The sequence below is a fragment of the Perissodus microlepis genome, chromosome 22 (genome assembly GCF_051167445.1).
Source record: "Perissodus microlepis isolate ML-2025 ecotype Zambia chromosome 22, ASM5116744v1, whole genome shotgun sequence".
In the NCBI taxonomy this organism is placed as follows: Eukaryota; Metazoa; Chordata; class Actinopteri; order Cichliformes; family Cichlidae; genus Perissodus; species Perissodus microlepis.
In genome coordinates, this window is record NC_140481.1 from 33,342,685 (window position 1) to 33,356,790 (window position 14,106).

A 14,106-nucleotide genomic window follows, 5' to 3' on the forward strand; every position below is an offset into this window, starting at 1 on the left:
ATTTGAAGGAGTCGACGAATTGGGACAGCCTTCGTCGCGTCGATGTGACGTAATCGGCCTTCAAATGCGGCCTCGGGAGGATGCAGCCGACGTTTTGGGACACAGCTACAGACTCGGAGGTCGGGTTCTGGCAAACAGCAGCTACCTGTCAGTCAGAGAGGCCACGCCCCCGTAACGATGGTGTTGATTATTTGTGATATCCCCTAAATGTCACATGACCTCTGAGCACTGATAAACATAAACGTTCGGTCTGCTGTGGTTGCTTCCAGCTCCACATCTTTCCGTGACGCAGGACGGAAACAATGGCGGCGCGCTGTGACTGCTGGTAATTAGGCCGGCATTTGCATTTGTTTGCCTCTGCGTTAAATCCTGCTGGGTGCAGGTATCAAGGAAACAGCAGCTCCTCTGTGAAGAAGCAGACAGGAGCACAAATGAGAGCTGCTTTCATTTCATCCAGTAAATCAGCCTCAGCTCATTACCGTCAGCCGTGCCGCCGCCGCCTCCAGCCGATTATCCTTCAAACGCGTCGATATCGCCCAACAGGAGCCGTTTAAGGAGGACCTGCTAATCCTGCACCCCCTGACTCCACAGGGCCCCTCCGACAGGTGCTGGTCTGGACTTCACCTCCACCCGTGTGATCCCAGCCCTGTCCTGCTGTCTGGATCGTCGTCCTCGGGGCACGTGACCTTTCACACTCGTGTACACTGATTTATACAAAGACCACATTCAGATCTGATCACACGCGATCTGGTTCAGCGGCGTCCCGTCTGACTGATTACACATGACTGCAGGGCTGATCGATATGCCGCGGCGCTGCGAGCAAACACGCTAACGTGAACACGCCAGTGCTCCCCGACACAGCGACGCACAGCTGAAAGTGTCCATCAGCAGATCGCAGGCTTGTCAGTGACGCTGACACTGTGTGACGTGGGTGTTAGATCAGATCCATCTCTTCAGCCCAGCCGTCGGAGCAGAGCTCTTCACCCTGACTGGAATAAACCAGGAAACTTGCACCACCCACATTAACCCCACTCTGAACACCGACGTCTGAGAGCGCTCGCTCAGACTGATGTCGGTGACATCACAGCGCGCTGACCTGGCCTCAGATTCAGCTCGACCTTCATGACGGTCGGTGGACGGAAGCCGATGTCATTTCTGATATTTGAACAGCAGCCAATCAGATTTTTTCACAGTTATATTTGGATAACAGCCGTCACAGAATCCATCTTTACTTTACAGTCTGTGTGCCTTGAGTCAGCTGAGCTCTGCTGCGCTCACGGAGACAGGAGATAGGAATCAGCTGTTGACAGCTTCCTGTTTGTGCGCCCATAAATCACCAGTCAGCCGGCCCGAGCGGCGGCTCACCTCCGTGGTCCGATGACGCAGGATTAACCATCAGAACCACCAAAGAGTTTTTAGTGAGACTGGTATCACTGGGGTCGCCTCACCGCCAGCTGACGTGTTTATATTAAGCTGATCAGTGAGATGAAGCTGACTGTGTGTGTGTGTGTGTGTGAGAGTGTGTGTGTGTGCGCCTGTGAGTGTGTGTCTGTGTGTAGTGAAGTACCATCCCTTAGAGCAGGGTAACAGAGGCCCCCTGATCGTGTAAAGCAGACGATGGAGGCTGAATGGAGGTTGGTTGTTGGAGGCTCCGCCCCCTTGGGCCTGTGACTGTTTCCAGCTGAAGTGTGTTGCATTAATGCACGGCGTGTGGAGCGAGCTCACAGCTAATCCACGCTGTAGTCGATCTGCAGGCCTCAGATTTGGGTGGCACGGTGACACGTCTGTTAAGCTCTGTGAAATCCTGATGTCACGGCGCCTGAAATCGGCTCTTTGTGTTCTCCTCTCATTTGATGCACGCCGGGAACACGAGGGGAAGCTCGCCAAGCAGCTCCTGGCTCCGGTACAGATCTGCTTCCTATGATTTTGGAGGTGCTGGAAAGAGCCACGAGTGGCTGTTACATCCTCCATGTCTTGAACACAGATACACAAAGAGAAGCGTTTGGCATCGAGCTTCCTGCAGTCTGTGAGCGACAGGACTGCACTGATGTGAGCTTCATCTCTGCTCATCTTCATCATTACAAACAGACTGTAGATGATGATGACGACACGACTGAGGAAGGCTCTGGAGAAAGACTGTTTTTATAATGTTGTATATCTGTCGGTGGACCGCAGACACACCATGTGACGTGAATCATGAAAACTGTCACATGAGGTAAAAGACGCAGAGTTCCACGTGATGAAGCTGCGTGCAGAGGACTGACAGTCACAGAGCTCTGATTAAATGAAAGGCTGCAAATGTGAGCAGACAGAGCTCAGCACTGAGTCAGCCTGTCGCATGATTGGCTGGCAGCAAGAGAGCTTCAGAGGAACGTTAGCGTGGTTCTGAAGGGTGGCCGTACTTACATTTTTACAGAGTGAAAATCTGCTGCGACGGACAGGTGAAGCCTCTGGATGCTCAAGTGACAGCAGCAAAGCAAACAGGAAGTCAGGAGGCGGGGGTGCACCCCCTCAGACGTCCTGCAACAGCAAAACGATAAAGTTTAAAGGGACCAAAACATTTGTGCTTCAAGCTTTGAGCAAACACGACGAGCTGCTTTTAACAGACTCTGTGGTGTTTTGATTGCAGACGCCTCATCAGGACGGACCTTTGGCTGTGTACCATGGACCAGCCCAACACATCAACCAATCACAAGAGAGGAAAGTGAACCACAGCTTGATGACCAATCAATGCAGCTCGCCGTATGAAGACATCCTGACATTAAAATTATTGCCAGCTTGGAATAAAAACACTCACAAACACTTTCCTGAAACCTGCAGGTCAACACACAAAGTACCTGCAACACACCAACAACACGCCTGCAACACAACTGAAACACACGTGCAACATGTCGACAACGCACTTGTAATACACCTCCAACACATGTTGAACACACCAACAACACATGTGCAACACGACTGAAACAACCCAGGAACACGCCTGCAACACATGTTAATCAAACCAGCAACATGCCAACAACACCCCTGCAACACACCTCTAACATGACTCCAACACAAGTGAAACACACCTGCAACACACATGTCACATGACTGAAACACCCCAGAAACACGCCTGTCATACGACTGAAACACACCTGCAACACGCCTGCAACATGCCTGCAACACACATGTCACACGACTGAAACACACCTGCAACACGCCTGCAACACGCCTGCAACACGCCTGCAACATGCCTGCAACACGCCTGCAACACGCCTGCAACACGCCTGCAACACACATGTCACACGACTGAAACACCCCAGAAACACGTCTGTCATACGACTGAAACACACCAGAAACACGACTGCAACACGCCTGAAACACGCCTGCAACATGACTGAAACACCCCAGAAACACGCCTGCAACACGCCTGTAACACGCCTGTCACACAACTGAAACACCCCAGAAACACACCTGCAACACGCCTGCAACACACCTGCAACACGCCTGCAACACACCTGTCACACTACTGAAACACCCCAGAAACACGTCTGTCATACGACTGAAACACACCAGAAACACGACTGCAACACGCCTGAAACACGCCTGCAACATGACTGAAACACCCCAGAAACACGCCTGCAACACGCCTGTAACACGCCTGTCACACAACTGAAACACCCCAGAAACACACCTGCAACACGCCTGCAACACACCTGCAACACGCCTGCAACACGCCTGCAACACACCTGTCACACTACTGAAACACCCCAGAAACACGACTGCAACACGCCTGAAACACGCCTGCAACATGACTGAAACACCCCAGAAACACGCCTGCAACACGCCTGTAACACGCCTGTCACACGACTGAAACACCCCAGAAACACGCCTGTAACACGCCTGTAACACGCCTGTCACACGACTGAAACACCCCAGAAACACCCCAGAAACACGCCTGCAACACGCCTGTAACACGCCTGTCACACGACTGAAACACCCCAGAAACACCCCAGAAACACGCCTGCAACACATCAGAAACATATCACCTTTTAGCTGAATCAGTGCAGTACTCTTTAACACTAGCAATGTATAGTGCTAAGAAAGCAATGTATTTATACAGCACTTTCAAGTGCTGTACACTTGATACATTAAACAAGTTAAAAAAAGAAATAATATAAATAGAGGAAAAATATTTTAAAAAAATAAGATGATAATTCAAATAACATTTAAAACAATAGAATTGGCACAAATAGCAAAAGCAATAATAAAATAGTATAAAATGATAATTAGAATTACATTTAAAACAATAAAATCAGGGTCAGACTGTGTCATAAGCCAAGGAGTAAAAGTGGGTTTTAAGACAGTGAGGGGCCTCTCTAATGTGCTGGGGCAGAGAAGGCCCCGCCCCCTCTGAGCTTCCTCTTGGACCTGGGTACCTCCAGGAGCAGCTTGTCAGCTGACCTGAGAGACCTGGGGGGTGGGTAAGGACGAAGAAGCTCAGAGAGGTAAATTGGGGCAAGACCGTTTAAGCCAGGGGTGTCAAACGTACGGCCCGCGGGCCGGATCAGGCCCGCAAACGGGTTTAATCCGGCCCGTGAGATGATTTTGTAAAGTATAAAAATGAGCAGCAATTTTTCAATAAAGAAACTGCTGTTCCAATTGTGTCCATTGGATGGCGCAATAGCAATTGTGAGCTACTTTGTTTTGCCCACGAAATTTAAACCTGATGTGCTTTGGCACCCTCATTGCCCCAATATGTCTCTGTCAAAAAAGAGAACAGTGGATGCAGAGTGCTCCAAGAAAAATGGTCATCCTCCTATTTATTCATGGAGGTGAAAGCTGTATGTTTGGTGTGTTCCCAGCATGTTGCAGTGCTGAAAGAATATAACCTCCGTCGCCACTGTGTGAGTCTATGTGAGAAGAGAGAAGGTGAACGAACTGTTGGCGGTCTGAAGAAACAGCAGTCTGTGTTTACTCACAGCCGAGACATCGGTGACGCTGCAGTGAAAGCTAGCTACCTCATTGCTAACGACATTGCACTAGCTTCAAAACCATTTAGTGAGGGTGAATTTGTAAAAACATGTATGATGAAGGCATCGGAGATTGTGTGCCCTGAAAAGCGCCAGGCCTTTGCAAATATCAGCCTGACAAGAAACACAGTTGCCGACAGGATCTCTGATCTTTCAGCGGATTTGGACAGCCAGCTGAAGCAAAAAATAGTTATTTATTTTGTTTTCAGTTGCAATTGATGAAGGCACGGACATTACAGATGTTGCACAACTGGCAATTTTCATCCGCGGAGTTGATGACTCATTGACCGTCACCGAGGAGTTCGTGGAGTCGGTACCGATGACAGATACAACGACCGCAGCTGATATTTTCACCGCACTCGTCGGCGCGCTGGACAGCGTCGGAGTGGACCGGTCCCGCGCTGTCAGCCTGGCTACAGATGGTGCGCCCTCAATGATCGGGAAGAAAGCAGGCGTTGTAAAAAAGTCCAGAGATAAAGTGCAATCTGCAAATGGAGGACGGGATTTTTGGACTTTTCACTGTATTTTGCACCAGGAGGCTTTGTGTTGCAAGTCACTGAAAATGGATAACGTCATGAAGGTGGTCATCCAAACTGTTAATGTCATCCGATCCAGAAGCCTCAATCACCGTCAGTTTGACAGCCTTCTCAGAGAGAAAGACCACATCTATGGCCTGCCGTACCACACTGCGGTGAGATGGTTGAGCCGAGGTGCTGTGCTGAGGCGTTCCTTTGATTTACGAGAAGAAATTGAACAGTTTATGGAAGAAAAGGGCAAACCAGTGTTAGAATTTCATTCTGCAGAATGGATGCAGGACCTTGCATTTATGGTGGATGTTACAGAGCACCTGAATAACCTGAACAAACAGCTGCAAGGATGCAACAAAGCTGTCACGCAGTATTATGACAGCATACGTTCTTTCAAGTTGAAGCTGTTATTGTGGGAGACGCAGCTCGCTGGCGGTGATGCAGCTCACTTCCCCTGTCTGAAAAATGTGTGCACGATCCAAAGTGTGGCAGATATGAAGCGGTTCAAAGATAAAATAACGGGACTGTTACTAGTTTGAGCAACGATTTCAGATTTTTGGTGAACTGGAGAAAGACTTCAAAGTTTTTTGCTCGCTGTTCAGCGTGAATCCCTCTGATCTGCTGTCAGGATCCAACTTGAAATAATAGACTTGCAGTGTGACTCGCATTTGAAGGGCAAAAGCCGCAGCTGGCTTGAACACATTCTGTCAGAATCTCTTGCCAGGTTACCCCAACTTGACAGCCCTCGCTGCAAAACCGTTGTGCATGTTCGGAACCACGTATCTTTGTGAGCAAGTTTTCTCTGTAATGAGCATAAATAAAACAAAACTGCGCTCAAGGCTCACGCACAGGCACTTGAATCACATCCTGAAGTTAGCTGCCACTCAGGATGTGAAGCCTGATATTGATGAGCTGGTGAAAGCTAAAGATGCCAGGTATCAGGAGTCAAATAAACGATGCAACCGCACTGAAAGTGCTGCATGATACACCCTGATATACTTCTGTGAATCACTGAGGCACTGTGTGCTTGTTCTTTGTCCTCAGAATTTTCAAATAACTTGAGGTGTTTTATGATTATTAGCTGTTGTGCCTGTACTATTTTGAACATACTGTCCACAGGCTCCAGCTTTATTTTTATGTTGGTCATATTAAGACAAAGAAAACAATCTGAAGTTGTTGTTTTTAAGTTATATACACAATGATTTTACCAGTCCGGCCCACTTGAGAATAGACTTCTCTCCATGTGGCCCCTGAACTAAAATGAGTTTGACACCCCTGGTTTAAGCATTTAAAAACAAACATGAGAATTTTAAATGAACTGTGTTCACACCGAACGCGATAAATCACAAAACAAAAATCTTACATAAAACATTTTGTAATTATACAGGCAGCCAGTGGAGTGAAGCCAGGATGGCAGTTATGTGCTTCTGGTTAAAGGTCGTGCAGCAGCATTTTGGACCAGCTGCAGACGAGAGAGAAGACGCTGACTAACTCCACAATACAGCACATTACAGTAATCCAAACGAGATGGAATAAAAGCATCGATTACTGTTTCAAAATGCGGCTGAGATAAATAGGTCTTATCTTTGCCAAACGCCTTAAATGATAAAAACTGGACTTGACAGTAGCCCTAATTTGACTGTCTAATTTAAAATCACTGCCCATCTTAAAACCCAGGTTAGTAACAACAGGTTTAAAATACTCTGCCAGGGGTCCCAAATCAATAGCAGAGGGTTCACAACAGAATCACCTCAGTTTTGCTTGAATTACATCTTAGAAAGTTTAGGGACATGCGAGATTTAATGTCTTCTAGAGATGCTAGAAGTGGCTTAATAGAGAAGACCTCTTTCTGCTTCAGACGCAGATAAATCTGACAGTCGTCAGCATAGCAGTGGAAGGATAATCCATGCCTTCTGAGGATGGTTCCCAGGGGCTGTAAATATAATGAAAAAAGCAGAGGTCCTAAAATTGAGCCCTGCGGGACCCCAGACTGAAAGGCGGCAGAGGAGGACTCATACCCTGAAAAGTTAACACTAAAAGTCCTGTCAGAAAGATAAGACCTAAACCATTTCAAGGCAGTACCACGAATGCCTGCGAGATGGTGCAAGCGAGTCAGTAAAATGTTGTGGTCAACAGTGTCAAAGGCAGCTGTTAGGTCAAGAAGGACAAGAACAACATGATTACCAGAGTCACAGGAAAGGGGGATATCATTAAAAACCTTTAAGAGTGCTGACTCCGTGCTATGAAAGTTTTTAAAACCTGATTGGAAGACCTCTAGGACACCATTCTCCTTTGGTTGCAACCTTCTCAATGAAAAAACACATAAAATCATCAGTTTATGAGAGGCCTCCAAACAGACACTTTGTGGAGCATTTAAGACTGAGTCAACAGAGTTAAATAACACACGTGGATTGTGACTGTTGGAGGAAATGATCTTAGAGAAATATTTTCTTTTAGCCTCTTTGACCGTATCCTGATAGAGGTGCCAGCAGTCCTCTAGGATTTGAAGAGACACCTGCAGTTTGTCCCTCTTCCGTCTGCGTTCAGCTCTACGACACTCCCTCCTCACAGCCCGAGTGGCGTCGTTAAACCAAGGGTCAGTTTTAGCCTTGGGCTGCCTGGTTATTAATGGTGCCACAAAGTCCAGAGTGGTTAGGCAGTACGATCGGCGGGGAACTGGGCAGCAGTGGAAGGGTTAATAATCCGACAGCGGCGAACAGGAGCGCTGGTTTGAACTGTAGTGCGTGAAAACGCAGCATCAAATAATACAGCCATATGGTCAGAGAAAGCAGTGTCAGTCACTTCCACGTTAGACACAGGTAGACTGTGCGACAGGACCAGGTCCAGTGTGTGTCCGTGTTCATGTGTGGGACCAGGTACGGACTGGACCGGATTAAAAGAATCAATGAGGCTTAAAAACTCCTTCACCAGAGGTTTGTCAGGACAGCAGACATGGATATTAAACCCCCACAATAAGAACGTAGTTGGGCATATGATTAATGGTGCTGCGTGTGGCGGGCTTTAAGGCTCAGCTCAGATGTAGACAGAGGAAGATGAAGACAGAGGCCGAGAGCTAAAGCAGAGTTCAGCCTCACACTGTTTCTGTCCAGATTTGGATTTTAAAGGATTTGATTCTAGGACATTCCCAGCTGGAGTTTGTGCTGTAAAGGAATGCAGTCAGGGTTTAGGGGGGAAGTTTGAAGGCAAACTCAGGACGCAGTAACACGATTAAAGGAAGCTCCTCGTGTAAAACAAAGAGGCTCCCCTGGTGCCGCTCAGCGAGCATCTGCAGCTGATTGGATTTGTTCAGGATCGATTCTCTGGAGGATTCTGCTCTCGGCTGGTGGCACGAGTCCAGATCGAAGGAAATCTTATCAGCTGCCATTAGGCCCCCATCGCTCGGCTCATTTCGTTCACAGAGAAATAAAACAGTGAGGCAGGAGGAGGAGCTCCCTGTGGATGAACAGAGCTGGTTTCTCAGGAAGAGGAACTCAGTGGCGTGTAGCCTGAGCACAGCAAGCGACTGCCTGCTCACAAAGAAGAGTGTCCGTGCTCGTTAGCAGAAGTTCTGCACGAGCTAACTTCACCTAACGAGCTAATAGGAGCCATTAGTGGGCTCCAATTAGAGGAATCCCTCCTAACGGGGTCAGACAGATCAATAGCACAGGGAGAGGAGTCGCGTATCAACACCTCTGCAGGCTTTCAGTCTCACTCCTAGCCTGCTGGTTACCACGGTTACCAACATGACCTCTGACACTGACGGTGATCAACAATTCCTCGCAGCTCGTTGTCCCATCTGTGCAGCGAAGTCATCTTTAACATCACGCAGTCTGAAACCTGTAGCTCCACCAGGCGTGGAGGAAGGTGAGGGAGGTGGGTCATGTGACACAGACAGAAACAGACTGAGCCAGTCAGACCTCAGCGCACACGCCCAGACTGGGGTCAGAGGCCATTAGGTGGAGGTTACTGATGGTCACTCGTGTAGAACACCTCAGACAGAGGCTGCTGCACCAAAAGCTTCACCGTGATTGCTCTGGTTCGAGCAGGTTGCCTTGGTCACCTGAAGGAAGGCGACTTCTCTGCATCTCTACGTCTCTCTGACCTGCGACCCATCGGTTACCATAGCAACCTCACAGTGGGTGTCGGTGCAGTACTGTACGCCTGTTATAGCGCACGAGTAACCATGGCAAACCTCCACCGACCACCCACCAGCTGGTTGGAGAACATCTGTGAGGCTGTGGCACCGCTTCAGGAGAAGTGTTGGCACAAAGGAGCCTGCTGAACGTTAGTCCCCGCCCCTGCCACGGCCCGTGACCTCAGCGCTAACAGCGAGAAGAGCAGCTTGACTGGCCTCCTCGTTCACACGCTTCACCTGCCTTTACACCACCTAGCTGTCCATCTATCCAGTCATCCACACATCCACCCATACATCCACTGCGAGCTCTCTGAGATCTTCTGATGTACACTTCAAACAGACTGATCAATAATCAATACCTGCTGCTGTAAACAGGCGCTCTGATTGGCTGCGGTCAGTGTCCTCTGAGCTTTGTTTTCATGTTTGCTGCTTTGTTCCAGTTTCAGTCGTTCAGCAGATTAATCCTCTCAGCAACAAATCTGATCCTCATCATCCTCATCCCCATCTCACACACGCACACACACGCACACACACACACACACACACACACACACACACGCACACATACACACGCACACACAGACACACACGCCTGTCCGACTCTAATCCCACATGTGATTGTTTGCTGAGGTTAATCCTCGCGTCTGCCTCTGCCGTCCACTCTGATGGATTTACTTTCATCCCTGTGTTGACGTCTCATTACTTCCTCATGCTCCTCCTCTAAGTCCCGCCTCTCTCCTGATGACATCGGTACCGTTTTACTGTGGTGCTCAGGTGAGTCTTTAACGCGGTGCACGTTTAGCTTCATGTCTGTGATTCGTCTGAGCAGTTACACCACAACATGTTTCAGGCACCACCACCGCCACCACCGCCACCCCTACATCATCTAAGACCTTCCAAAAACCTTCAAACAGGGGGCGGGGTCAGTCATTAGAAAGGAGGATCCCACAGACCAGTTCCTGTTTTCCTCTGAACACCAACACTGACATTCTTTATCATGAACCTGAGAGGTGATTTGTCTTATCAGCAGCATTCACGAGCTGGTCTGAGCTAGTTAGCCACAGGCTAACATAACATTAGCCACAGTAACCAAGGCGACCATGACAAACACGCCGGTGACAACTATCCTCAGTCTCAGACCTGTAAACCTGTCAGCCAGGTGAATACAGGCGTTTTAAACAAGCTAACAAAGCCAGAGTGGCTGAAGCTAAAGCTAGCCTGCACACAGGTGTGGGCGTACCTGCAGCAGTCAGTGAGACGGTGTGTTTGTAGTAACGCTGAACATTAGGGCAGAGGACCAGGTGGAGCTGCATTTGCTGCAATCAAACATGCACTTCCTGTTTCTCATGACACAGAAAAGGGCGCACAGGTACGCACTCCTAAGCTGCTGCAAGCTCATTTTCAGTGCTGCGTTTCATTCAAAGGTCAAAGTTCAAGTCACAGGAAGGAACATGGAGCACAAACACACAGAGGTCAGAGGTCAGAGCGTCACCAGCAACAAACGACATCAACTTAATTGGAGCTTCCTCCTGAGGCCAGCAGGTCAAAGCTCGGATGCTGGCGGTGGCGCTCAGAGCAGGAACGACGGTGCCGGTAGCTGGGTCACAGGGTCAACTTCACAGAGGTCAAACAATTACCAACATGGCAGCTTACCGCCGTCCGTGGGGGGAGGGAGAGAGCCCAGCTGGTCATGTGATTGGTCAGCGGGCTCTGATATTACTGCAGTTAGAAAGGAGGGGGTCGGGGGGCTGGACTGGAAATGCTTTTATTTTTGGATCAATCTCTGATTGGACAGCAGGACCTTTGCCCACGTGACCACTGACCTCAGTCCACTAAGACAACAGGTCGAAACAGGACAGGTAAAACAGACAGGTCAACTGGGACGCCTCGCTTTCTAACAGAGACGCCAAACAACCACAGCAGATGTCGGAGACACAGACAGCCAGGTTTCCTGCGATCCTCGGGTCAGTGAAGCTGACACAGTCACAGACAGAGGAGGGAGGAAGAGTGTGAACAGGAAGGGATGAAGGGCGCTGATGAACACCTGGGCAGCATCAGCTGACAGAGGGTCACCTCTTCGTGTCACTGTTGTGGCGTTTCAGGAAGCGTCTCACCTGTCAGCGACCGGCGCCGTGCGGTGCTGCACAGCGCGCCCACCCTGCGCCCCCGCCCGGATAATAACAGTGACTAACTCAAGAGCTCGGCCTGCAGGAGCTTTTAAATCTGCGTTAAAGCCTCTGATCTGATCCAAGCGTCGCCGCCATCTGTTGCTCGTTCCTGCGTTGCTGATCTGTCACCGAGAGCAGCGCAGAACCTGACTGTCAGCACGCCACCGCCATGTTTTACTCATTAAAGTCACAGTTTAGGGACAAATGACGCTCTGGTGTTTGATTCATGACAATGTGGAGCTTCTTTTTACTTTGTGGATGAACAACAGCTGATGCTTTTAAAGCTCTAACAGCTTTTCCATTAAAGTGACATAAAAGCAGAAATGATCAACAGTGATGTCACAGGAGCGATCAATGATGTCACAGTATTTTTTTTTCTGGACATACTGAAGGAAAGACTCCAAAACCATTTCTACTGTCTCACATTCAAACCAATTCATTGAGTTAATCAAATAATACTGATAGTAATCATAATCACTGAGTGCCTGGAGCGACTGGTGGGCGTGTCATTGTGATTTGGTGCTGCCTCTGAACTGAGCATGCTCAGATCCCATCATCCATCATCTTAAATAACAGCAGCACCGTGTGGTTTTCCTCGCCGCCCGCACAGACAGGCCGGTTGGATGTGACGCCGCAGGAAAGCACACAGGCTGCTCCGCCAGACGTTTCCGTCTCTGCCGAACTGACGGGAAAGACGCCTGAAAATGGATCCAAAAGCTGAGCCGGGCGCCGAGCTGACCTCACAGGGAACGACCGCTCACACTCACCTGTGCCACGACACGCTCCCGCCCAGGTGAACAGCACATGACCCGCCCACCACGACCAATATCCACCAATGTTTGATGTCCAAAAGGAAGTCGACTTACAGTGTAGCCACACACACACACACACACACACACACACAGACACACACAGACACACAGACCCCCCCCCACACACACACACACCCTCCTGCTGGCCAACATCTCTCAGACTAACAAGCTGATCCTCTCGACAGCAGCGATAACAAAGACAGATCGTCTGATGACAATACTGAATGTCATCGTGTGTGTGTGTGTGTGTTTGTGTGTTTGTGTGCGTGCACGTGTGTTGACCACACACAGTGTGACTCACTGAGCTGTTTGCAGTAAATGACTTTGTGCTCATTTGGAGGAGATTCATTGTGTTTTTAAGCCTCGCCGCGTGGCGCTCACATATTCCACTCTTTCCATCTTTCCATCTGCAGCCCGCCTCCCTCGCTCTCGTTTTAAAGGCCAATTTATTGGATTCACAAAAAGCTCGAAATAATCACTCATGGTGAGGCTAAAAGCCTCATCACAGAGTCCAATCATCCAATAAAATAAATGTGGTTCATAATCGCCGTGGAAATGCAGGCGGCCTCACACAGAAATGAAATCTCATCACAGCGAGCGTCCTCGCAGACCGCCGCCGCCCGCTGCACACCAGACAGTCTGCAGATTCTTCAGTGAATGCGTTACGCCTTCGTTACTCTGCCCATGCTCACGATGCCTCGTTGGTGACCTCTGACACTGAGCGGTCACCAACAGGTGCAGCTTTTCTGGATTTAGACAAACTGAAGCACAAACCCATCTGACCCTCGAGGTCACCTGACCTTCACCTGCGACCACACGCATTTCCTGCTGCTCGTTGTTCTGTGGCTGTTTTTCAATCGACTCAAACACTCGAATTCAAACCTCAGAGCTTCAAAGGGACGCACACCAGGGACTTTCATTCATACACAAAACCAATAGAAGAAGAAGAAGAGAGCACTGAGCGGGCGGACATTCACCCAGGTAACACAAGTGTTTCAGTGTGTGTCAGCGCACACCTGCAGGTGAACGAGGAGGTCTGTCCACGCCCACCACGAGGCAGGATCTGCTGTTAGAGCTGCAACCAGCCAGGAGACGCATCTCACTGTGTACCTCCCACTCACTCACTCACACACACGCACGCACACGCACGCACGCACACACACGCATGCACGCACGCACGCACGCACACACACACACACACACAGGCAATGAAGGCTACACAAAGGAGGAACAATCGCCTGCCAAACTGTGCCTACACACACACACACGTTTGTACATGTATCTCTCTGAGGACCTTTGTTGAATGAATTCATTTCTCCTCATTTCTCCACCCGTTACAGCAACACCCCCACCCCGCCCTCTGAGGCCACACTGCTGCTACATGAGCCCAGCTGCACAGATGTGCACCACAAAACAAGCCTGCAGCCAATCACTGCGAGAACAAGAGCTGCT

At 49.4% G+C, this 14,106-nt stretch overlaps 1 protein-coding gene across 6 annotated transcripts in view; it reads right to left on the reverse strand.

Moving 5' to 3' along the window:
* LOC146363625 (semaphorin-6D-like) overlaps positions 1-14,106 on the reverse strand; it is a 111,857-nt gene that overhangs the window by 51,499 nt on the left and 46,252 nt on the right. For 4 of the 6 annotated variants that reach the window (XM_084918745.1, XM_084918743.1, XM_084918746.1 and 1 more), the window contains one exon: positions 2,407-2,520. The exons of the other annotated variants lie outside the window; for them this stretch is intronic. The gene's annotated coding sequence lies outside the window, so the exon portion shown is untranslated. The remainder of the gene's footprint in view (positions 1-2,406; positions 2,521-14,106) is intronic. 6 annotated transcript variants of the gene reach the window in all.